Source organism: Eumetopias jubatus, unplaced genomic scaffold (assembly GCF_037043125.1).
Source record: "Eumetopias jubatus isolate StellerSeaLion01/CBP00866 unplaced genomic scaffold, mEumJub1_p1.0 scaffold_4, whole genome shotgun sequence".
NCBI classification, from domain to species: domain Eukaryota; kingdom Metazoa; phylum Chordata; class Mammalia; order Carnivora; family Otariidae; genus Eumetopias; species Eumetopias jubatus.
Genome location: NW_028274810.1, coordinates 65153794 through 65176947, shown reverse-complemented (window position 1 = coordinate 65176947; position 23154 = coordinate 65153794). Strand labels below are relative to the sequence as shown.

General features: G+C 39.9%; 1 protein-coding gene across 9 annotated transcripts in view; it reads right to left on the bottom strand.

Moving 5' to 3' along the window:
* Positions 1-21953, bottom strand: part of TUT4 (terminal uridylyl transferase 4) — a 122710-nt gene extending 100757 nt beyond the window's left edge. For all 9 annotated transcript variants that reach the window (XM_088022427.1, XM_028106784.1, XM_028106787.1 and 6 more), the window contains exon 1: positions 21800-21953. The gene's annotated coding sequence lies outside the window, so the exon portion shown is untranslated. The remainder of the gene's footprint in view (positions 1-21799) is intronic.
* Positions 21954-23154: the final 1201 nt, after the last annotated feature.

The following is a 23154-nucleotide window of genomic DNA, read 5'->3' as shown; positions in this document are numbered from 1 at the left end:
AACTTGTAATAGCAAGGAAACTTCCTCAACATGATAAAAGCCATCTTACAAAATAAAGACACAACTAACTGTTCCCCTAAAATCAGGAATAAGACAAGGATGTCTGCTTTTTCCACTTCTATTTGACATAATACTATTGGAAATTACAGCTAGAGCAATTAGGCAAGTAAAAGAAAAAAAGGCAGCCAAATGGGAAAGGAAGAAATAAAATTATCTTTTTCAGGGCGCCTGGGTGGCTCAGTTGGTTAAGTGACTGCCTTCAGCTCAGGTCATGATCCTGGAGTCCCCGGATCAAGTCCCACATCAGGCTCCCTGCTCGGCAGGGAGTCTGCTTCTCCCTCTGACCCTCCCCCCTCTCATGTGCTCTCTCTCTCTCATTTTCTCTCTCTCAAATAAAATCTTTAAAAAAAAATTATCTTTTTCAGATGACATGATCTTATATGTAAGAAAACCCTTAAAAGTACACCAAAAAAAAAGGGCACCAAAAACAGAACTAAAAAATTAATTCAGTAAATTGCAGAATACAGAATCAACACAAAGATCAGGTCTATGAAATTAAGAAAATAATTCCATTTACTTTAGCATCAAAAAGAATAAAATACTTAAGAATACATTTTACTAAGGAAGCAAAAAAAATTCTACACAAAAAACTACAAAATACTGAAAGAGATTAAACAAATGGTACAAGACCCCAAATTCAGGGATTCCTTCCAGTCTATTTTCCCTGCCTACCCCTTCCTTGCATTCTGCTTTCAGCTTCTAATCACTGCCCTCAGGTAACTGAGGCCAGAAATCAGGAAGTATTTAAGCTCCTCTGACTTAGAGCCCCAAGGGATAGAAAACTGGAAGACACATCTCTTACAATATTCATCATTCACTTAAAAGGATTAAGCACTCCACCCCTTGCTTACTGTTATTAAGCTCGAAAATCCCAAGAATGGCTTAGGCTTTTTTCACCCAGAGCTGCCAAAAACTGGAGACTAGGCAGAATGCATGATGTGCAGCCCACTGTGTACTCACCCATTCATTTCCTTCACTTATCACCAATAACTTAAATTAACAATATTGTTAAAATGCCAATATTACCCAAAGTGATATACAGATTCAATGCAATCACTATCAAAATCCCAGTGGTACTTTTTGCAGAAATAGAAAAACTCATCCTAAAATTCATACGGAATTTCAAGAAAATCTGAAGAGCCAAAACAATCTAGAAAAGGAAGAAAAAAGTTGGAGGACTCACACTTCCTGATTTCAAAAATTACTACAAAGCTACAGTAATCAAAACAGTATCATACTGGCCTAGAAAAGACATAGATTATTAGAATAAAACAGAAAGTCCAGAAATAAACCCTCACATGTGGTAAACTGATCTGACAACGATGTTAAAAGTATTCAATGAGGAAAAGACAGTTTTTTCCACAAATGGTGCTAGGAAAAAACAGATACCTACATTCAAAGGAATGAAGTTGGACCCTGGCCTTACACCAATTATAAATATTTAATCAAAAGAGATCAAATCAGATAAACTTATAATTAGTATATTATATAATTTATTAAAGCACTAATTGGGGGGCGCCTGGGTGGCTCAGTTGCTTAAGCGTCTGCCTTTGGCTCAGGTCATGATCTCAAGGTCCTGGGTTCAAGAGTTGGGCTCCCTTCTCAGTGGGAAATCTGGTTCTCCCTCTCCTTTTACCCCCTTGTGCCCTCCCTCTCTCTTTCTCTCCCTAATAAATTAAATCTTAAAAATAAAAAGGCACTAATTATAAAGCGAAAGACTGGAAAAAACCACAAATGACCATCAATACCACACTGGTAGGGAAAACTATCATAGAATCATAAAATATGTTACTATACAGCCATAAAACAGAATGAGGAAGTCTCTATTCTGCTATGGAGTGATAGTGAGGACCTACTTACTGTTAAATAAAAAAAGTAATACACACAGGAATATGTAGTAAGTAATTCTGCGTAAGAAAGAAGAAAATGGGGCACCTGACTGGCTCTGTTGGTAAAGTCTGCAACTCTTGATCACAGGGTTCTGGGTTCGAGCCCCATGTTGGGTATAGAGATTACTCAGAAATAAAATCTTAAAAAAAAAAAAAGGAAAGAAACAAAAAATATATATACTTAAATTTTCAGAAATAAACAATGGGGGCACCTGGGTAGCACAGTCAGTTAAGTGTCCAACTCATGGTTTTGGCTGGGGTCATGGGATCTGGCTACATGAGGCTCTGTCCTCAGAGCAGAGTCCTCCCTCTCCTTTTCCATTGTCCCTCCCCCTCCTTATGCACCTTCTCACACTGTCACTCTAAAATAAATAAATAAATAAAATCTTTTTTAAAAAGTTCCAAAGATGTACATTTTAAAATTACACTAAAACTATACCTTATATTTTTTTAAAAGATTTTATTTATTTATTTGAGAGAGAGAATGAGAGATAGCACAAGAGGGAAGAGGGTCAGAGGGAGAGGCAGACTCCCCGCTGAGCAGGGAGCCCGATGCGGGACTCGATCCTGGGACTCCAGGATCATGACCTGAGCCGAAGGCAGTCGCTTAACCAACTGAGCCACCCAGGTGCCCAATATATTTTATTTTTTTTAAGATTTTATTTTTAAGTAACCTCTACATGCAATGTGGGGCTGAAACTCACAACCACAAGATCAAGAGTCACATGCTCCACTGAGTCAGCCAAGCGCCCTACCTTATATTTTAACTTACACACACACACACACACACACACACACACTATAAAAACTGGTAAGTCTTCACAACCTTGGACCTGGCAACAGCTTCTTAAGTATAGTATCAAAAACAGACAACAGGGGCACCTGGCTGGCTCAGTCGGTGGAACATGTGACTCCTGATCTCAGAGGGTCATGAGTTTGAGCCCCACAGAGATTACTTAAAAATAAGTAAGTCTTAAAAAAAAGAAAAAGCACACAACAACAAAAAATACTGGATCATCAAAAAAAAAATTTTTTTAAGATTTTTTATTTATTTATTTGAGAGAGGGAGAGAGTGAGAAAGAGCCCAAGAGGGGGTAGGGTCAGAGGGAGAAGCAGACTCCCTGCTGAGCAGGGAGCCTGACAGGGGACATGACCTGAGCCGAAGGCAGTCGCTTAACCAAATGAGCCACCCAGGCACCCAAAAACACTGGATCATCAAAATTTAAAAATTTCTTGACATCTTTCTTGGCAATTATTTTTCAGATTTGACACGAAAAGTAAAGGAAACAAAAGCAAAAATAAACAAGGAAAACTATCAAATTAAAAAGCTTCTGGGGGGATGCCTGGGTGGCTCAGTCAGTTAAGCGTCTGCCTTCAGTTCAGGTCATGATCTCAAGGTCCTGGGATTGAGCCCCACGTTGGGCTCCCTGCTCAGCGGAGAGTCTGCTTCTCCCTCTGCCCCTCTCCCTGCTCGTGTTCTCTCTCTTTCTCTCTCTTGCTCACTCTCTCTTAAATAGAGTCTTTAAAAAAATTAAATTAAAATAAAAAGGTTCTGGTGCTCCTGGGTGGCTCAGTCAGTTAAGTGCAGCTCGGGTCATGATCTCAGGGTTGTGAGATCAAGCCCCAGGTTGGGCTCCACACTCAGCAGGGAGTCTGCTTGAGATTCTCTCCCTCACCCCCTACCACCCATGCACACAATCTCTCTAAAATAAATAGATAAAATCTTTTTTAAAAAATTAAAAGGTTTCTGCAAAGTAAAAAGGCAACCTACAAAATAGGAGAAAATAGATGCAAATCACCTATCTGACAAGAGGTTAATACCCAAAATATATGAAGAACTCAAAGAACTCAATTAAGTTAATAAAACACAATCAGATTTTAAAATGGGCAGAGAAAGTGAACAGACATTTTCCAAAGAAGACATACAGGTGGCCAACAGGACATGAAAAGGTGATCAACAACACTAATCATCAGGAAATGTAAATCTAAACTACAATGAGATATCACCTCACACCTGTCAGAATGGCTATTATCAAAAAGACAAGAAATAACAAGTACTGGCAAGGAGGTGAAGAAAAAAAAAAATCCCTATGCACTGTTGGTGGTAATATTAAACTGGCACAGCCACAATGTAAAACAGTGTGGAGGTACTCAAAAAATTAAAAAGGACTACCAAATAATCCAGCAATTCCAATTCTGGGCATTTATTCAAACGAAACAAAAACACTAACTCAAAAAGGTATCTGCACCCCCCCATGTTAACTGTAGTGTCATTTACAATAGCCAAGACACTGAAGCAACCTGTGTCCATGCATGGATGAATGGATAAAAAAATGTGGTATGTATATACAATGCAATATTATTCAGCCATAAAAAAGTAGAAAATCTTACCATTTATAACAACTTGGATAGACCCTGAGGACATTATGTTAAGGGAGATAAAGACAAATACTGTATGAGCTCACTAACATGTAAACCCTAAAACAAACAAACAAAATGAACTCATAGATATATAGAACAGATTGGTAGTTGCCAGAGGCTGGGCCTGAAAAGAAGGAAGTGGGCAAAATAGGTCAAAGTGATCAAAAGGTACAAACTTAAGTTATTAAAAAAAAAAAATAAGTTCTGGAGATATAACGTACAGCATGGTGACTACAGTTAATAATACTATATTGTACATTTGAAAGTTGCTGAAAGAGAAAATCTTGAAAGTTCTCATCACAAGAAAAAATAATTTGTAACTGTGTGGTGATGGATGTTAACTAGACTTATTGTGGTGATCATTTCACAGTATATACAAATATCAAATCATTATGCTGTACACCTGAAACTAATGTTATATGTTAATTACATCTCAATAAAAAAATTAAAACATCTGTTCAGCAAGGACACTACCAAAAAATGGAAAAAAAAAACCCAACAAAATGGGAGAAAAAATCTGCAAATCATGCATTTGATAAGGGTCTAGTATCCAGAATATATAGACTCCTACAACTTATCAACAAAAAGAAACACCACTTAACAAACGGGCAAAAGACCTGAATATACATTACTCCAAAGAAAAATAAATGGTCAATAAGTGCATGCAAAGATGCTCAACATCATTAGTCATTAGGGAAATACAAATCAAAACTATAAAAAAAACACTTCATACACACTAGGATTATCAAAAAAGCAAAAAAATAACAAATGTTGGTGAGGATATGGAGAGTTTGAAATCCTCATGCAGGGCGCCTGGGTGGCTCAGTCGGTTGGTTAGGCGTCTGCCTTCAGCTCAGGTCACAATCCCAGAGTCCTGGGATAGAGTCCTGTGTCCAGCTCCCTGGTCAGCGGGGAGCCTGCTTCTCTCTCTCCCTCTGCCTTTCCCCCCCGCTCCTGTTCGCTCGCTCTCTCTCTTGCTCTCTCTCGCTGTCTCTCAAATAAATAAAATCTTTGAAATCCTCATGCAACTGCTGGTGAGAATAAAATGATGCAGCCAATGCAGAAAACAGTTTGGCAGTTCCTCAAAAACTTAAACATAGAATTACCATATGATCCAGAAACTTAAACAGAGAATTACCATATGATCCAGTAATTCTACTCCTTGGTAGATATCCCAAAGAACTGAAAGCAGGGATTTGAACAGATATTTATTTGTATGCCCATGTTCACTGCAATATCATTCACAAGAGCCAAAAGGTGGAAGGAACCCAAATAATTAACAGATGAATGGATAAATAAAATGTGGTATATACATACAATGGAATTTTACTCAACCATTGAAAGAAATTCTGAAACATGCTACAGCATTGATGAACCTTGACAAAACTGTTTTGTTTTGTTTTTAAAGATTTTATTTGAGAGAGAGAGAACACGAGCAGGGGGAGGGGCAGAAGGAGAGGGACAAGCAGACCCCCCACTGCGCAGGGAACCTGATGAGGGGCTCGATCCCAAGACCCTGAGATCACAACCCCAGCCGAAGGCAGACGCCCAACTGACAGAGCCACCCAGACGCCCCGAGCCTTGACAACATTGTGTTAAATGAAATGTCATTCACAAAAGTACAAATATTGTATAAGATATTTAGAATAAATAAGTTCACAGGGACAGAAAATAAAATAGAAGTTATCAGCGGCTGGGGGGAGAGGGGAATGGGAGATATTGTTCAATGAGTATAGAGTTTCTGTTTGGGATGAATAAAAAGTTCTGAAAATAGTAATGATGATACAACACTGTAAATGTACTGATGCCCTGAGTTGTACACTTAAATGGTAAGTTTTATGTTATGTATATTTTACAATAAAAAAACTTAAAACAAAAAAAGTTTAATCAAAATAATGTGCACTGAGCATATATAAGGTATCATGGACCTCAAATTTTATTTTTTTTATTTTTTTTAAAGATTTTATTTATTTATTCATGAGAGACAGAGAGAGAGAGAGAGAGAGAGGGGCAGAGGGAGAAGCAGGCTCCCAAGGAGCAGGGAGCCCGATGCGGGACTCGATCCCAGGACCCCGGGATCACGACCCGAGCTGAAGGCAGACACTTAACCATCTGAGCCACCCAAGCGCCCATGGACCTCAAATTTTAAATGTTAATCACTCTAAAATAGCTTAAGTTTTAAAAAAAATAAATTTTATATGGATAAAATCAACTGACAGAATTTTTAATGATCAAAGGCAAGTAGAACTGTGCCCCCTTCTCTCAAAAAAGTCAGTTTTGTGAATAAATGGGATTTCCAAATTAATTATCTAGATACTCACCCAAAGCCCCCAATTATTTAGGTTTTTCTGGATTAGTGAATCCTTTTCCTTCTTTGTTCATCCGTTAAGCTTTTGGGGCCATTTTATTATGTATTAAAATCCTTACCAGCAATTGTCAAAACAAATCTAAGTTATGCTTCTTTTCACAAGCAATTTGTTGGCCCAAGATCGTGAATTGTTTGAGGGTTCTTTTCCTAACGTGATGTGGAGATTATATGGGTCCCCAAACCACCCAAGCCACAATTTCCGTTTCATCTTTATAAATAATCAAGAACTAGCTCTATAGATGAAGAATTCTGTGATGCAAGTTTCGCCAGAGAGCTCTTGATTCTTTTATTATCAAGCAGCTCCTGAGTATTTATAATGTATACCTAACACTTTTTTTTTAAAGATTTATTTATTTGAGAGAGAGAATGAGAGAGCATTTGAGGGGGGAGGGTCAGAGGGAGAAGGAGGCTCCCCACCGAGCAGGGAGCCCAATGTGGGACTCGATCCCGGGACTCCAGGATCATGACCTGTGCCGAAGGCAGTCACTTAACCAACTGAGCCACCCAGGCGCCCTACATAACACTTCTTGAGTGGGTTTACTTGTTTGTTGGGAATACCTAGTATATCCCCTAGATCCAAAAATTGTGATATGTAATTGTGCTGGTCCTACAAGGCTTTTAAAATTTGACAAACTATCATTTGGAATGAGCCAGGTTACACTGCCTCTATAACTCAATGATGACCACAACATAAGTTGATTTATCAACTCATGTAAAATCCTCCATGAATTCAGGTGGCTCTAAAGGCAGCTATCCTTCATGCATTTGCTCAACATTCCAAGCTGCTTTGCTAACTTCTCACTTTTAGTAAAATAGGGAGAGAAGGAATAGCACTGATTACCTTTACTCACATTTCATTTACCAAAGCAGGTCACTCGGCTGCACCTAACTTCAAGGCAAAAAAGAACACAACCCTCAAAATGCCTAAAAATAAAAAAGTATTAACAATTCTCATCATAATGATACATGAAATATGGCCTTTTTCTCTCAATGCATGTTACTATTTCCTCCAATCCTTTTGTTCAGGGCTAACTTCAGGAACATGTGATCTATGCAGTCACACAGGGCTCCCTGCTCAGAAAAGAAGACCCCGTGCTTGGTTTAAAACTGCTGTCATCATCTTGAAATTTTTAATTTTATCTATGAATTTTGTGTTTTGTAGTCTTTTTTTTTTCTTTAAGGTTCTATTTATTTATTTGAGAAAGAGAGCACACACATGCATGAGTTAGGGGGAGTAGCTGAGGGAAGAGGGCGAAACAGACTCCCCACTGATCAGGGAGCCCACACAGGGCTCCATCCCAGGACCCCGAGATCACAACCCAAGCTGAAGGCAGACACCTAACTGACTAAGCCACCCAGGTGGCCCTGTGTTTTGTAGTCTGATGAGACAATAGAACATGCATGGGAGCAGAGGAGATACATGCAAAATGCATGTCTGACACTCTGTTCCACCTCATTTTTATATAGCTTTGGTGGTGCCCATGAGCACAGAATTCCAGTGGAGCCACCATATGCAGGAGTTCAGCAGGACTCAAAGTGAGTTTAAGGTAAGCATGTTGTCTACAAACAAGTAAGCCAAGAAGTCACATTTTCTACCTGAACCATACCTTGCTTCAAACACAGAAGAAAGGCAATGGTGTCTAAAAAACAGTGACCAAAAAAACAAAAACAAAAACCCCTACTGTATCTTCTCTTACTCATGTTACTTCCCTGTATTAACCAACCACTTATGCCAAAAATGATGACACAGAAAGAAAGGGAAAGACAGAACAAGCCACAGTTCCTTTTCCTTTCAGTCCTGCCAAAGTCAAAGGTAGAACATGTTGGGGTGTGTGGCTGGCTCAACTGGAAGAGTATGGGACTCTTGATCTCAGGGTCGTTAGTTCAAGCCCCACCACACTGAGTGTAGAGATTACTTAAATAAATAAAAGTTCAAAAAAAAACAAACAAAAAACAGGAAGGTAGAGGGTATTGGTGGAATGTACAAGTATAAGAAGTAAAATAGGGGGGCGCCTGGGTAGCTCTCTGCAGATGCCTCTGCATCTGCCTTCCGCTCAGATCATGATCCAGGAGTCCTGGGATCAAGCCCCACGTCAGGCTCCCTGCTCAGGCTCCCTGCTCAGCAGGGAACCTGCTTCTCCCTCTCCTCCCCGCTGGTGCTCTCTCTCATCTCTAATAAATGAATAAAATCTTAAAAAAAAAAAAAGTGAAATAGGGGTGCCTGGGTGCCTCATCTGGTTAAGTGTCTGCCTTCAACTTAGGTCATGATCCCAGGGTCCTGGGATGGAGGCCCACATCAGGCTTCCTGCTGAGCAAGGAGCCTGCTTCTCCCTCTCCCTCTGCCTGCCGCTCCCCCTGCTTGTATGCGCTCTCTCTCTGCCAAATAAATAAATAAAACCTTAAAAAAGAAAAAGAAGTGAAATAAAAATAGCTGAGTTTGTATTGTGCAGTGTTTCCCCAGTAAAAAAAAATGAAATATACAAGTATACAAGTACAAGCTATGAAATACCAGCAATTCCACATAAGAGTTAAATGCTCTTATATATGCACTTAGAGATGACACAGAACAATATAAAGATGAACAAGAAAATTTATACTTAATTCAAAATTTTTAACTATTCTAGGGGTGCCTGGGTGGCTCAGTCAGTTAAATGTCTCACTTGGGCTCAGGGCTCAGCTCATGATCCCAGGATCGTCCGACGAAGCGCTGCATAGGGCTCCCTACTCAGCAGGGAGACTGCTTCTCCCTCTGCCTCTCCCCGCATGCATGCCCACACGCACACGCTTTTTTTCTTTCTTGCACGCACAAGCATGCGATCGCAAATAAATCTTTTTTAAAAATAAAATATTTTAATTGTTCTATATTTAGAACATTTAGAAGTTAAAAATAAATAAAAATAATCAAAGTATATGTATACCACCATAACAAGTTGAGAAAAAGATCACAGAAGAAAGGAAAAAGCTTTATATTTTAGTAACTTTAACAGTACTTTTTTCCTACTTTTTGAGCAAGTCCTTGCATTTTCATTTTGTACTTCACCCTGCAAATTATGTAGCTGGGCTTGCATTTGTTCAGGCAAATAAATATAAATCTGGAATTCATTTTAACAAAGATTATGTGTCAACATTCACATATAAGGTGATGGGTTAAAAGGTGAATATCTAATGATAAATAATGGGCTCATGTGTAAAAGGGGAGACAGTCATATAAACAAATAATGACAATATATTATGTGACACATGTTATGGAAACCCTGTGGAAAGAGCCTTAGAAAAGTCTTTATCATGGAAATAACAGTTGGGCTAAGAAAGAATTTCCCACTTAGAAGAGAGAGTGAGAAGGCATAGACCTAAATAATAAGATTTGTATATACTAAACAAAATGTATTTTTAAAATTTTGGCAAGCTTTTTAGAACCATAAAATAGCATGCATAATGGTGAATACAGGAGATGAACTGAGAATGTAAATTGGTGCACACATTGACATACCAAGTCAAGTTTACACTTTAAGCAAAAAGAAGGCATAGATTGATAAGCAGAAGAGTGGCACAATTTCTGTTTTAGATTAACTTCAGAATAGGAAGAGAGTGGAGAGGAAAATGAGCTAAGTCCGTAAGGTAAGTAATAGTAATTATCAATAGTAGTAAAAAGCATTAACTTATTTAGGGCCTTAACACAAGCAATTTAAGTAGAATTGGGAAGGGGGAGAGGTTGTGTTAAAGTTAAATGAGTTTCTCTCCAGAAGGACCTTTCAGACTCTTCAATATGCTTATAAGCACCTCAAATATCCAACAGAGAGATAATTTACAACATTTCCCAGATTTATTTGACTGAAGAGGCCTCTTTTGCGAGGACCACGTTATCATTATCTCAAAGAACTGTGAAGACAAAATTTTAACACTGTTCTACGAAAGACAAGGCAGCACTGAGTGAGAAAAGCAGAGGGCAGTAGAGGGCTTAAGAAAGGAGTAAAACAATAGCAAATGTGAGAACAGAAAGAAATCTAACTAAAATTCTGGCAAGCTATGTTAAGTACCTAACTAAATATATAAAATACCAGTCTAATTTATACAGCTAGCAAATATTTTCATTCATACTGGGTAGGGGACTGACAGAATGACTATTTCAAAAGAGTAAGGGAAAAAAATAGTAATGGCATGAGTTGGGGAAAGGGATAAAGCCAAAAAGATGTTACATATAGAGATTAAGGATAGATCAGAAAACTAAAGAAATGAGAAAGATACACATATAAATATTTCCAAGATTTTGGTCAGAAGCAGAACCATTTTTTAACCATATAAGTAGGTGTGTCAAGGAATGTAGGAGTACCACTGCATACAGAAATTAAGGAAAAATAAAGTTAAGGTGTTAGATGACCTTCAATGTCCAACTGCCAATATGATGTCAAGAACTACATCCAGTATCAGCGAATATAAGAGAATGACCCAGAGGTTCCTAGACTGAAATACCAAGTCAGGTAAGAAATATAGGCAGCAGGTCACCAGTCTTAAGAGGAACTATAGACAAGAATAAATAGATAATAATGTAGAAAAATATGGGTCTGGTTTCCTGGCTTTGAGACGTGAGGAAAATGAGCTACATCACTTACAGGATTAGGATAGAGTAATGGTTCTCAATCTTTTTTCTGTTCTAATACATCTGAGAAATAGAATATATATATTCCCAACAGAAACAAAGAGGAACAAAAGAATGAGGAAGAGGGCTGATAATTCTGAGTGGTTCCTAGTAACTGTAAAATGCCTTCCCTAAGGGAAGTGTAATTCTCATATACTGAAAATCACTGGTTTAAAACTGGTATTATCACAGAAAACTTAAATTCCAAAGACAAACTAATGTTTTCTTCTATGCGGCAGAATTCAAGACACTCACATAATAACACAAGTTCCTGCAAAAATATCCAGAGCTCTTACAAATTTTTCAGTTCTAAAAAAAATTTTTCTGAAGATAAAGCATCAGCTAATACATGTCTAGTATGTTCATTTATCTTTACACATTTATGAAGTTAATACAGTCTTACAGTAGTTCCATTATAAAGATTTTATTTTTTTATTATTTGAGAGAACAAGCAGAGGGGAGAGGCAGAGTGAGAGGGAGAAGCAGGTTCCCTGCTGAGCAAGGAGCCCGGGCTCAATCCCAGGACCCCGAGATCACGACCTGAGCCAAAGGCAGACGCTTAACGACTGAGCCACCCAGGCGCCTATCCATTTTATACACTAATGAGGCACCCTAAGTTTATGACTTGCCTAAAGTGACACAAACAGGACTGGTTTAGGACTATAAGAAACGAGTCCCAATTTGGGGTTCAATGCTTAAGCACAAAGGTAGGTCTGTTCACCCAAACCAGCAGTGCTCAAACTTTCTGATCTCAGGATGTGTTTATATATTTTTTTTAAGGTTTTATTTATTTATTTGACAGAGAGAGACACAGTGAGAGAGGGAACACGAGCAGGGGGAGTGGGAGAGGAAGAAGCAGGCTTCCTGCTGAGCAGGGAGCCCGATGTGGGACTCGAACCCAAGACCCTGGGATCGTGACCTGAGCCGAAGGTAGACGCTTAACAACTGAGCCACCCAGGTGCCCCATGGATGTGTTTATAATCTTAAAAATTACTGAAGATCCAAAGAACTTTTTTGTGTGTGGGTTATAGCTACTGATTCTCATATCATTAGTTATTAAAACTGAAAAATCTTTCAAATACAAGAATACACTGTTAACTCATTCTATAAGGCCAGTATAACCCTAATACCAAAACCAGACAAAGACATCACAAGAAAATTATAGAGCAATGTCTCATATGAATATAGATGCAAAAATTTTAAACAAAATACCAGCAAACCAAAGGATTCTAGACCAGGACACCAAGTGGTATCTGTCCCAGGAATGCAAGGTTGGTTCAACATATGAAAATTAATCAATGTACTATCCCACATTAATAGAATAAAGGACAAAAACCAGTCATCTCAAAAGATGCAAAAAGGCATTTGATAAAACCTAACAAACTTTTACGATAAAAACACTCAATGAACTAGGAATAGAAAGAAACTGCCTTAACCTGACAGAGGCCATCTAAGAAAAACCCAGAGATGACATCATACTTAATAGTGGAAGACTAGATGTTCTCTCCTCTAAGAACAGAAACAAGACAAGATGTCCACTGTCTCCACTTCTATTCAACACTGTACTACCCAGGTAGAAAAAGAAATAAAAAGTATCCAGATCAGAAAGGAAATCTATGTAAGAAGTAAATCTATGTCTATTTCCAGATGACATGATCTTACATAAAGAAAATCCTAAGATATCCAGGAAAAACCACCAGAGCTAATAAATGAGTCCAGCAAGGTTGCTCTCCAAAACCAATATACAAAAATCAGTTGTATTTCTATATACTAGCAATGAACAATCCAAAAATGAAATTAAGAAAACAGGGTGCCTGGGTGGCTCGGTTGGTTAAGCGACTGCCTTCGGCTCAGGTCATGATCCTGGAGTCCCAGGATCAAGTCCCACATCGGGCTCCCTGCTCAGCAGGGAGTCTGCTTCTCCCTCTGACCCTCTTCCCTCTCATGCTCTCTCTCTCAAATAAATTAAAAAATTAAAAAAGACATAAAAAAAGAAATTAAGAGAACAATTCCATTTACAAAAGCATCAAAAAGAATAAAATACTTAGGAATAAACTCAACAAAAGAAGTACAAAGCTTGTACACTAAAAACTACAAAACGCTGTTGAAATAAATAGGTAAAGTCCTATTTAATGGAAATGAAAGTAAATGCACAAACATCTCATACTCATGGATTGGAAGACTTAATATTAAGATAACAATACTCCCCACTTTTAATCATCAGATTCAACACAATTCCTATCAAAACTCCAAATGCTTTTTTGTGGGGGGGGCAGAAATTGACAAGTTGATCCTAAAACTCCTATCAGATTGCAAGGGACTCTACATAGTCAAAACAATCTTGAAAAAAACAAAGCTGGAGGGCCCACACTTCCAGATTTCAAAACTTTATACAAAGCTACAATAATCAAGACTGGGTGGTACTGGTGCTAGAATACACATACAGTTCAAAGGAGAATCCAGAAACAACTGAGAATCCACAAATAAACACAGACATTTATGATCAACTGATTTTTTTTTTTAAGATTTTATTTTTTTGACAGAGACACAGCGAGAGAGGGAACACAAGCAGGGGGAATGGGAGAGATGTGGGGCTCGATCCCAGGACCCTGGGATCATGACCTGGCCGAAGGCAGACGCTTAATGACTGAGCCACCCAGGTGCCCCTGTGATCAACTGATTTTCAACATGGATGCCAAGACCATTCAACAAGGGAAAGAATAGTCTTGTCAATTAATGGTGGAACAACTAGACACCCACATGTAAAAGAATAAAGCTGGACCTCTACCTCACACCACATACAAAAATTAACTCAAAATGGATCAAAGACCTAAATGTAAAAGCTAAAACTATAAAACTGTTAAAAGAAAACAGAGGTATAAATTTTTATCATCTTGGATTAGGCAATAATTTCTCAGTTATGATACCCAAAGCAAAGCAACCAAAGAAAAAACACATAAATCAGACTTTATCAAAACTGAAAACTTAACATCCTTCAAAAACATACTTTACTCAAGAAAATGAAAAAAACCGGGATGTCTGGGTGGCTCAGTTGGTTAAGAGTCTGCCTTCCACTAAGGTCATGATCCCAGGGTCCTGAAATTGAGCCCCACATCGGGCTCCTTGCCCAGTAGGGAATCTGCTTCTCCCTCTGCCTGTCACTCCCCCTGCTTGCATTCTCTCTGACAAATAAAATCTTAAAAAAAAAAAATGAAAATGAAAAAAAAAACCAATATGGCAAATCCTCCAAAAATTAAATGTAAATTTACTATATGAACCAGCAATTCCAATTCTGGGTATACACCCAAAGAGCTGAAAGCAGGGACTCAAACAGATATTTGTATGCCCATGTGCACAACAGCATTACTCACAATAGCCAAAAGATGAAAGCAACCAAAGTCTGATCAACAGATGAATAAACAAAACGTAGTATATACATGCAACAGAATAATCATTCAGCCTTAAAAGGAAAGAAAATTCTAAGACAAGCTACAACACGGTAGAACCTTGAAGACATTGTGCTAAATGAAATTTCAGTCACAAAAGGACAAACACTGTATGACTCTAATTACACAGAGTAGTCAAATATGTTGCAACAGAAAGTAGAATGGTAGTTGCTAAGGAGCTACTGCTTAAAGGGTAAAAAGTTTTGGTTTGTGAAAAATGAAAAAGTTCAGGGGATGGGCAGCGGTGATGGCTGCACAACAATGTGAATGTCCCTAATATCACTGAATGTATGCATAAAAATAGCTTAAAATGGTAAATTTTATGTTAGGTTTATTTTACCACAATTTTTAAAATTTTTTAAAAAAGAGGGTGCCTGGGTGCCTAAATTGGTTAAGCATCTGCCCTCAGCTCAGGTCATGATCCCAGGGTCCTGGAATGGAGCTGCGTATCGGGCTCCCTTCTCAGCGAGAAGCCTGCTTCTCTCTCTCCCTCTGCCTCTCCACCTGTTTGTGCTCTCTCTCTCTCAAATGGATAAGAATAAAATCTTAAAAAAAAATTTTTTTTAAGAAAATGGGAGAACACTTTTGCAAATCATATATCTGATAAGAGTCCAGTATCCAGAATATATAAAGAACTCTTAGAATTCAACAAAAAAAACAACCTAATTTTTTAAATGGGAAAAGAAGGGGCACCTGGGTGGCTCAGTCAGTTAAGTGTCTGCCTTCAGCTCAGGTCCTGTGATTGAACCCCATATCAGGCTCCCTGCTCAGCAGGGAGTCCGCTTCTCCCTCTTCTTCTGCCCTTCCCCCACCCCCACTCTTGCTCTCTCTCTCAAATAAATAAAATATTTAAAAATAGGGACACCTGGGTGGCTCAGTAGGTTAAGCATCTGCCTCCTTGCTCAGCAGGGAGCCTGCTTCTCCCTCCGCCTGTTACTCCCCCTGCTTTTGCACTCACTCTCTCTCTGACAAATAAAATCTTAAAAAAAATTTTTTTAAATCTTTATAAATAAATAAATGGGCAAAGGAAGTGAATAGACATTTCTCCAAATAAGATATACAAAGCCCGATAGGCACATGAAGAGATGCTCAACGTCATTAGTTATTAGGGAAATGCACGTCAAAACCACAATGAGATACCACTTCACCCACTAGGATGGCTATAAGTAAGAAGATGAACAATAACAAGTGTTGGTGAGGATGTGGAGAAAATAGAATTCTCATACATTATTAGTGGGAATACAAAATGGTGCAGTCTCTTGGGAAAATCGTTTGGCACAGGGTTTCTTTTTGGAAAGATGAAAATGTTCTGGAATTAGATAGCAGTGATAGTTACAGAACCTTATGAATATATACTTAACCCTATACTTTAAAAAGATGAGTCTTATGATACTGTAACCTATACCTCAAAGAAAAATTTTTAACAAAGAATACACTATTACGTACTCGATCAGCCATCAAAGCAATGTTTTCACATATAGTATAGACATCACTCTACATTCCAGATGACAGGAAAGGGAAAAAGGCAAATATTATCTTAATATTACTATGAAAACAGTTGTGACTCAAGAGATCCCCTCAAAAAGGTCCCCAGAGTTTGAATACCACTAGCCTAACACTTAAATTCTTAACAACTGATCGATTTTACTTTAATTTTTTATTTTTTTAAAGATTTTATTTATTTGACAGAGAGAGAGACACAGCTAGAGAGGGAACACAAGCAGGGGGAGTGGGAGAGGGCGAAGCAGGCTTCCCGCCGAGCAGGGAGTCCCATGCGGGGCTCGATCCCAAGACCCTGGGATCATGACCTGAGCCGAAGGCAGACACTTAACGACTGAGCCACCCAGGCGCCCCTAGGAAAATTTTTTTTTTTAAGATTTTATTTGACAGAGGGGAATTTTTTTTTAATGTTACATTTTATTTTTTAAAATATTTTATTTATTTATTTGAGAGAGAGAGACACAGCGAGAGAGGGGACACAAGCAGGGGGAGTGGGAGAGGGAGAAGCAGGCTTCCTGTGGAGCAGGGAGCCCGACATGGGGCTCAATCCCAGGACCCTGGGATCATGACCTGAGCCGAAGGCAGACGCTTAAAGACTGAGCCACCCAGGTGCCCCAATTTTACTTTAATTTTTTAAAGTTTATTTAAGTAATCTCTACCCCGAACACAGGGCTTGAATCTATGACCCTAAGATCAAGAATAGCATGCTCTTCCAACTGAGCCAGCCCGGTGCCCCTGAGTGAGCAATTTTAATGACAGTTATTTAAACTACAGTGTACAGGTAAGGCTGACAAAATGCAAGCAGATTTCACTATCATATGTATAATTCACACTTTACATTCTTAAAATATATTTTTTTCTTACAATGTATTTTTTGACAGCCTATGTAACTATACTGAACTGAACACCCTCTGCATACTAAATTTTGACAACCCAAGCTTGAGGTAAACACAACGTAGTGGTTAAGAGCTCTGACTCCAGATTCAGACACCCTGAGTTCAAATGCTGTCTGCATCGAACTGTGAAAACTTGTCCAAGATACTTAACCCTTTTGTACCTCTTTTGCTCACCTGTAAATGAGGATAATACAAAAGGGTTGTTGTGAAGACTTGAGTTAATACTTAAGATCTTTAGAAAGAAATTACACGTCGTAAAATTGCAGTAAGTTATCTATTATCATTGTTGTTGTTTTTAAGATTTTATTTATTTACTTGAAAAAGAGAGAGAGCAGGAACCACAAGAAGGGGCAGTGGGAGAGGGAGAAGCAGTCCTCCCGCCAAGCAGGGAGCCCAGTGTGGGGCTCGATCCCAGGACCCTGAGCCGAAGGCAGACGCTTAACGACTGAGCCACCCAGGCGCCCCCTATCATTGTAAATCAAATACCCACTTAAAACTACCAGACTATTGGGGAAACTGGCTGACTCAGTCCGTGGAGCATGCAACTCTCACGGTTCTGAGTTTCAGCCACTCGTTGGGTGTAGAGATTACTTAAAAATAAAATCCTTGTAAATAAATAAAACTACCAGACTATTATGTGACTTACAGACATACCGATTTCTTCTTGAAAGTACAGGCTGCTTTGTGCAAAGATGAGCATTTTGCTCATTTTTGCTGATGAACACAGAGCTTGCAGGAAGCCCACACTCCCCAACCCCCCATCCTATTGCTTTCTAGTTCTAAACTAGAAATTAGTCAACCAACTCAAGTCAAGGAATGAAAAAACTTCCTAAGTAACTGTAACAAGTGATTTCCTCCAAAGGTATTTTTATCTCAAAAGAAGCCTCTAAGAAATTTAACATTCAGGATCCTCAAAAACACAGTTTTTTTATCTGAAATACAGCAACTAGAAAGAGGAGAAAAGATGGCATGAAAAAGGGTGCTTGACCGTCCACCAAAAACGGGTAAACTCTTGGTAAGGAAGCTGAAGAGAAAGAAATACTAAACTAGGAGTCAGAAAACACACTTCTAATCACAACTCAAACACCATCTCACTTGGTGATCTTGTTGGCAAAATAAAAATCCAAAGGCCTTAACATACACAATAACCTTCACTATCTGGCTAGTATTTCCAACCATTTCTCTCACCACTCTAACCATAAATCCTCAATTCTTGCCACATTGGATTTCTCACTCATCCTACTCTGAGCCCCATAACAATTTATCATCTTTGCACAGGTTACTCCTTAGCTCTGGACCAGCCTCCAGACTATCCCCTTTTCTACCTGGCAAACTCCTACTCATCCCTCAAGAGCCAGCTTCTTCCCTCTGAACTCCCATGATCTAGTGTGTTGTAATTTATCTACATTATATGTAGACTGAGTTCCCTGAAGGGAGAGACCGTCTTTAATAATTTTGTGTCTCTAAAACCTACCAGTGTCTAACATAATGTACAAATGCAAATGTTTGATGATTAAATGACTAATGAATGAGTAACCTTAGGCAGTTTACCCTACAAAATTGAGAGACTACTTGATACATCTGAAAAGCAACAGGGCATATATAATAGGAAGAACACACTGAGCTGCTCTGAATCTAACTCTATGATCTTCAGCAGAGACTGAACTCAACTACAAAAAAAGATTTCATAGGGTTGTTACACTGAACAAGTGAAAAAAATACATAAACATGTCTAGCACAATGCCTAGAACAAAACAGTTAATTAAATGTCAGTTTCCTTTTCTCTCCCCCTTAACTCAGGATAATTATGGACACCCAATGAATTTGATATGAGAACAATTTGGAAACCATAACACATCATACAAATTAAATCTCTCACTTAAGGGGGAAAAAATCTAAACTGTTCATCTTCGCATTTATATACCTTTTCTTTTTGGATTTGTAAGAAATACTTGGGGACATTATGCTGGACAAATTACACAATTATCTAGAATTCTAGAATTAAAACTTAGTTTAGTGTAAACAATCCTAATTCACTTACTTCAGTTTAAGCAACCTTAATTCTTCTATGATTAAGAAGAAAAAAAATCTACATATCACCTATCCAGCTTTAGACTACAGTGTTTTCTCCTTGTTTCAGGTCTTTCAAGAACTATTCTTTTTTAGGACATATTGCACTAATGACTTTCACTGAATTTTGTAACATTATTTTATGGATCCCAGCATTTGTAGCTTACTTTAGAAAATAATACATCTCACTGAATTGTTATATCAAAATGGTCTGATTTTTTTTTAAGGATAAACAAAATGTACTGGCATCAGCATTTATAGGTAAGTCTTATTTATTGTCTGAAAACAGAAACTTTCTGTAGAAAATAAATTCAAAAACTTTCTCTACCCACAGATCCTGATTTGACATTCTATAAAGAACATAACATTAAAAAAGAAAAAGGAACACAACATAATTGATGCTTATTATGCATGTTAAGGTTAACTCTGAGTTCAAAAAAAGTTCTCTTACTAAACTGAATCTGCTCTGAGAATAAAAAAATCTCCTTAAACAGCTTTTGATTAATTAGAAATATTTATAATTGCAATTATAAATTTTTATGTTAAAAGCCCTAAAATTATAATGTAGACACTGTACTGTTCTAGCTAAATGAACTAAAAATAAATGTAAATCTCTGTGTGATTTAGGAATTACAAAATTGAACTAATGTGCATGATGATAACATCTTGTAAATTTATCTGCATTGCTAACAACTTGACCTAAGACAATGAAAAGACCTTAATTTCCTCTTTGTACTTAGACATTTGCTACATTTAAAACATTAAATGTCAATAACTTTCACTTCCGCCTCTGTACTATTTCAAGGAAGCTTTATTTTTCATTTTCCACACTAGTCAAAAATTGCAAATAGCAGGAAGATTTACCTAAGAGTTCTTTTTCAAAGTAACTTCTTTTGTTCATATTAACCATCACATTTTTAAAGCATAAAATGCATAAAATTTCAAAGCATAAAATGCTTATCTTCCCCAAAGTATATGGTTTTTAAGAAGCACTCTTTAAAATTTGTTTATAAAGGTATCACAGCACACTAGACACTAGTGAATTCATTAATTACCTTAAAGCACAGCACTCTAAATGAAGCAATATTTTTAAAATTTTACAAGTTGTGGAAAAAAAAGAAAAGTAAAATTTTACAAGTTGTGACTATTAAGTACTAGGATGCAATGTGCAGCAATTTTTAAGGAGACTTTACAAGGGTGCTAAGCCTAAAGAAAATTTCAGCGTACAATTTACTCACATACAGAACATGCCGACTGATACCAACAACAAAAAGTCAACTTTTTCTTTTTATCCATCCACAATTCATCGCCCTGGTATGGCACTCTCTTAAATTGTCGTATCCAGTTGGGATTATCCAGTTTTATTAGCTAATAGTTCTCCTTACTTTAGAAACAGGATATGTTCTGTTTCACCAAGTGTTACACATTTCGCTACTACAAGACTTGGCGGGGGAGAGGGGCGTTTTGGAAACAAAAGGTAATCTGATCCACTACAGCTAATTACTAAATGCACGCCAACAATACACAATTTGAATTGCGTTTCTAGACACTAAAAAGATCACAAAATGAAGTAGAATGTCACATGTGTAAGGAACTACTTTTATATCAAAAATATATCAAAATGAAGAAACATGGTATACCGAAACAAGAGCTTACACAAGGTTCAAAATTCATCTGAGTAAAGATCTCATAAACTTATGAAAAGAAAATGTTCGATCAACGTTGTTAAAATAACAGTAATTCATCCCATTCAGGTATGACTAGAAACCTCGACGATGTGCTTCTTTCAGGTCTAAATATCTCATTCTTTTGCAATCCGGATACCAAAAGGACCTGAAACCTCGCGGAGGCGTGCAACACACACGGCTACTGCTGTCTGTTTACAAATACAAATCTCACAGTTTCCCACGTCAAAAGCGTTCATTATCACCATTCGACTGGGGGGCGAGGGAGAGAGAAGGCGGGCGAGCAAGAAACGAAATCCAGACACCTCTGCCTTCTCTCTTCCCGACAAAGGGTGAGCCCGGAGAAAATATTTATTATGTATTACATGAGTGTGTATATGTGCATGTTATATGTGTACATCTGTATCTGGGGGGAGGGGGAATGAAAGAAAAGGCGTACGTGACAGGGAATCGTACCGGACCCAAGAGAATGCTCACACCAATCCCGTTAACTCAAAATCCGCCTCCCGGGTCTACAGGTTTCGGCCCGGAGCCGAGAACCTCAGCCTCTCTGTGAAGTTCGGCCCCCAAAGCGCCCCAATGTCCTCCTCAGGCCGCCAGGCCGCCGCCCCTACCTCCCTTATCTCAGCCTTCCCATGGGACACCCAAAGCCCATTCCGGCAAAAAAATAAGTGTCAGGCCCCAAGGGGGCGGCTGAGACACGCTCGGGCCGGGCCCCCGACACCTGCGAGGCTCGGCACCTGAGGAGGGCGAACAGGGAGCCGCCTGGCCTTCCCGGAGCACACCCCCTCGGCGCCGGGCGCTGCGTCGCGGCCGGAACCTCCGTACCTGCGAGGCCCGCGAGCTACAGGCGCGCGCGGCGCCTCCTCATCTCAGTGGCTCCCGCTCCCCCCGCCGCCTCCCGCTGCCGCCGCCGCCGTCACTGCCGCCGCCGCTGGAGGCCGGGACACGACGAGCTCAAGACTCCACCGCCATGTCCGCCGCGCCGCGAACTGCATTGTGGGGGGGAAGGGATGGGGTGGGGGAGGAGGAGGGAGAGGGAGAGAAAAAGGAGGACCCGCTGAGGGGAGGGGGCCGAGGGGGAGCCAGGGAAGGGGGGAGGGGAGGAGGGAGGGACGGAGTCTTGAATGGAGTCCTGACCCCCGAGAGTTGGGCGGGGGAGAGACGCGGAGGTGACCCGGGAGAGGAGACGCAGAGGAAAGAGTTCAGGGGTCCCCTCCCTTGGTTCTGGGGGCCCCAGGGCGCCTGTTAAACCCGGGGGGAGGAAGGAGGGAGCGGTAAACATCAGTGGGGGGAGGGGCTGCGTTTGGAGGCTTGTGGCGGCGGCGAGAAACAATAGGGAGGGGCCGAGGTGGGAGAGCGACGCACTCACACTCTGGCCGAGGAAAGGGGCGCGCGCACGCGAGGACACTCGTTAGCCCGTGAGGAGGGGGCGGGCCCTCTAGCGTTGGGGGAGGGTCGAAGTCACCGCGGGCTCGCGAGGAGGGGCGGGGCCCCGAGCGGGGGTCGCGAGCTCCAGCTACCCGACGGGGCCCCACTGGGGAGAACGAGGACGCCGGCGTGCTTGAGCAGGCTGGGGTTACTGACACTGCCGCGCCGCTCAGCTCTAGCTCCTGGGCCTCCCGCCCCACCGAGGCCCCCAAGCGAAAAGAAGGGCCAGAAAGCCGCCCCTATGCCTTGTTCCAAAAGCTACCCCCCGCCCCGACGAAGGAAGCCCGGCGATGGACGTGCACCTTGTGGCCTGGCACACGGACCCGGCCTAGCCCGAGCCTCCGCGGACCCTCGGCGCCTAGCGAGGGCTTCTGAACATCAAGGGGGAGCTGGACGGAGGAAGCCAGGGTCGACACCCGCCTATTCACCTTTGCCACAAGCCCACCAAAGCTGGAATTCTTTTCTTTTTTAAAACGCATCCTATTTAGGACTTAAGGAACTCAGCAGAAAAATCTTAACATCCCCCCACCCCGGGAAGATTTCAAAAATAATTTCACTCGGGTTTGCAATTAACTACCATCCCTGGGCCCCTTTTTCCTTTGCTTTTAATAGTTTCCTCTGCATAGTTAAAGTCACGATCCGATCCAAGAGGACCTATGGTTTGGTTTGGTTTGGTTTGGTTTTGGTTTGGTTTGGTTTTAAGAGCCCAGCCTTGGACATTATTCAACCAACCTCTGACTTCAAATTGGACA